Source organism: Pteropus alecto, unplaced genomic scaffold, assembly GCF_000325575.1.
Source record: "Pteropus alecto unplaced genomic scaffold, ASM32557v1 scaffold124, whole genome shotgun sequence".
Taxonomy (NCBI): Eukaryota; Metazoa; Chordata; class Mammalia; order Chiroptera; family Pteropodidae; genus Pteropus; species Pteropus alecto.
The window spans coordinates 261,151-265,273 of NW_006435779.1; positions in this window are offsets into that span (position 1 = coordinate 261,151).

Sequence of the window (4,123 nt, forward strand, 5' to 3'; positions counted from 1 at the left end):
CTTTCCCTCTCCCTCTCTGTGCCAACAGAGAAGAGGCCCTCTGAGGACCAGTGAGAAGGTGGCCATCTACAAGCCAGGAAGAGAAGACTCACCAGAAACCAAGCCTGCTGGCACACTGATCTTGGATTTCTAGCCCCTGTGAGAAAATACATTTCTGTTGTTTAAGCCACCCAGGGATTGGCCACTACCTTTGCGCATCTTGGCTCAGAGCTGCCAGGAAGAAAGATAGTATTACCACTAAGAATCCAGCAGTTTGCAAAACCGTGAGCATGAACAAAATGTTCCTGCTTATTAGGTTAATTCAGAACATAGCCCCTCCACATACTCAGAAGACTGCTGGCTGCCTGGCCAGCAGCCAAGGAAAGCAGTACACAAAGAACTTTCCAGCAATGCCTGTTTCTCAAGGATGTTTTCTGTTGCTCCTATGGATGTTATCTGCTCCTGTAACCAAGCAGCACATCTTACTCCCATCTGCTTGAGAAGACGGCTGCTCTCCCAATGAGATTACCCCTTCCTCTTCTTGTGTGTATAAAAACATTGTTTTGTTGGGGTGCCCTTTCCTGCAGTTCCAACCAGCCTCTGCTGAAACTTCCCTGCCCCATGAGTAATAAATGGCATGTCACACCCCTCTGGTCCTCCCTGGTGGTTTTTCTGGAATATCCCACGTGCAGATACGTGGCCTGGAGCTTCTGCATTATAATTGGTGTAGTCGGCAAGGTATTCCAGAAAGTACCTGGTTGAGTTAACCTCCGGTATGAACATGTCTGGCAGGAGTCCATCAAGGGCACTCCCAAGTCTAGGGGTGGGGGGTGCAGGTGAGGGGGATTCCAGGGTAGGCCTCTAGTTCCATATTGTTCGAGGTAGCAAGCCTTTTAGATTCTTAGGCCCTGCCAACGGAATAGGGGGATACCCTCAGCATGCCCACAGGCCTCTTACAAATTGTATGGAAAGTAGAGGAATTTTGTTCTTTTAGAAGAAAGAGCTGCAGGCAATAGCGGCCGCAGTGGGCTGGCCCCTTCTTCAGGCACTACATAATACTTAGCTATATTCAAAGAACATTGTAGCAGATGCTCTAAAGATCCTAGCAAATTTACTAATGAATTTGAACAAACTTACTATGATTTATAACTTAACTTGGCAACATTAAAGGTCTTATGAGATTTTTCTAACTCTATGTAATTTTCAAGGTCTCATAGATGGCCTGAAATATAAACGCAGCCAATACTACTTGAGATGGAGATTATTAGAGAAAAAACTAACAACAACAACAAAAAAAACGGAGCACTTTTAAAAGCAAGCAGTCAGTCTCAGCAAGCTGCACCCTACCCCTGCCTTTTTCCAGTTTATGTAAAACTGCCAAGGACAAATAAAATACTTCCAGAAGTTACAAAATATATTCACAGATTTGCCAATCTAAAGATGTTAATTATTTACTTTCTAACTGCTGTTAGACATTAAGGTCTCTGAGAGTTGAAACATTTGTATTATAATAGAGAGGGAAATGGATTTGTTTAGTAACAGAAAGTATAAGGTACAGAGATTTATTTTAAAAGAGATTAAAGAAAGTTTATCCTAAAATTAGTTGTTTCTAAATAAATACAAAGGAAAACTGAAGGGATAAAGAAAGTTGCAGAAGGTCTGTGAAGAGAAATCTTAAAAGAGAAAACTATATATAGTTAAGCTAATGCAACATTACAGTTAGGTTCTTTCTACTAAGTAAGACAATGTTTCTTAGGCTACTGGTCTGCTACTAATACTATGAAAAAGTTTTCTGAGTAAAAAACAAAGATTCTGTGCTTTATTACAATAATTTTCTGTGCTTTATATTGTCTTAACCAGTCACCACCATTATAGGCACGTTAAGTGTAGAATTAGGAATTTACCATTTTGTTCTAGATTAAGCTAATACATGTTTCCCCACAGACATTCACCCAGACAGTCAAGATCAGTTCGCCTTTACCTAGGAAGGGTGACAATAGACCTTTGCTGTCCTACCCATAGGGTCTCTCCATAACCCCACTATCTGCCGCAGTTTCGTAGCCAAGGATTTAACTAGCTGGGCTAAAACTGCCACCATACAAATACATCAGTATATTGATAATATCATACTAATCTCTAACTCTCTTTCAGACTTACAGCAGGCTGCCCCAGCCTTGGTGACATACCTGCAGGAAAAGGGATATGCCATCAACAAAAACAAGTTACAAGGCCCTAGCTTGTCTGTCAAATTCTTAGGAGTAGTCTTGTCAGGTAAGACAAAGGTGATACCTATGGTGATAGTAGATAAAATTCAGACTTTCCCCCTACCCACCACAGTTAGACAACTATAGGAGTTCTTAGGCCTCCTAGAATATTAGAGGGTTTTCATCTCACACCTAGCACAATTACTATGTGCCTCCTTTAGCCTCTTGTTCACAAGGGGGCCACCTAGGATTAACGGGAAAAACAACAGATGGCCTTTATGGCCACCAAACAAGCGGCAAGGATAGTACAAACAGTAGGCATCATTGATCATGCATGCCTGTGTGAATTAGATATACATATCACCCTGGATGGCTATGCCTGGGGGCTCTGGCAATGGCAGGGATGGACATGTGCCTCCACTAGCTTTTAGTCTCAACTCTGGAAGGGCGCAGGAGGATGGTTTAGCCCCATTGAGCAACAAGTCAATGCAGTGTACCACACCACTCTCCTGGCCACCAAAGCATTAACCAGACTCATTGATGTGGGAGTAATAACCACCTACACTGTTATGGGTGGGTTCATAACATGGCCACAAGGCCCAAAAGTTCAGTGGCCCAATACTCCACCTTGGCAGAGTGGAGTACATACTTACTACAACCTACTAAGCTCTCTACCAGCCCATTAATTAATGAACTACAACAGGTTTTAGAACCAATAATCTACTGAGCTCTAGCCACCTTTAAACTTGTTCCAGACATACCAGAATCCACCATCCAAGAAAGGAAACCCTCTATCCTGGAAGACAGTATACTGATGGCCCCTGTAAGGGTCAGCCACCCACATAGTGAGCCATTACTTACCAGCCTGTAACAGACAGCATATAGATAGATGAAGGGACTGGACGCAGCAGCCAACAAGCCAAACTATGTATTGTTTAGCTTGTGATAGTTAATAAAATGGGTCCCCTAACCATCTGCACTAATAATAGGGCTATCTACCGTACGTAGGCTGACTCTTGTAGCTACCCCAGAAGCAGGTAGATCATCAGCAAGTGACGCAGTGGCCCCTTTGGAGTGAGACATATAGCAAGACATTTACCACCTTAGCCAACACAAAATTATCACATTGTATCATGTATATGGACACCAACCTTTATGGTACCTGGGCAACACAGCTAGCCTGCATACAGTAGCTGGAGGAAGCACCTACGGAAGACACAACCACCTAGTTATACAGGAAGATAAAGTATGCAGGCCAACGGACCACGGACTTGACCATATACCCTAGCACAGGCCAACAAAACAACCTACTCTTACCGGCCCCCCAGGACTAATTCCCAGGAAAAACAACCCTGCACTGGCCTCGGTCAGCACAGATAGGACCCCAGTAGTACTTCCTAGTATCCCCTTAGGGAGAGGATCTAGAGAAAGATTTAACTTTACAACCGAAGTCACCACCTCTTGGTCCCTATGTCTTATTTAGCATGCCTTGGGTCCATGCCAGACTGGGCTCAGTATCCCCATCCAGGACAGACCCCTGTCACCGTTACTCTCTTAACCCAGGACTGGATGGTAGCATGTGTCCTCCTGGATGGAAAAGGGCAGGACTTTATCTTCCTAGTACCTGTTAAACATGTGTCATGTCATCCTTAGTCTTGTTGCAGGCAACACATTTCTGCAATGGGCCAGCACGATGGCAGCAGTGAGCAATTGCTTAGTATGTTAGATCTACAGAGAATTTCCAACAACATCAGCTGGTCTCCCCTAGAAGATACACTTGGCTAATGCCTCCACCTGGAATAGCTATGCAAGTGGATGAGCACAGAGACAACTTTCAACACCATCCAATAACATATATATGCCTTGGTTCAAGAGCAGCTCAATTGCTCCTGACTCTAGATAAACTACTCTACCTAGGATAGTTTAGGATGACTGATGGC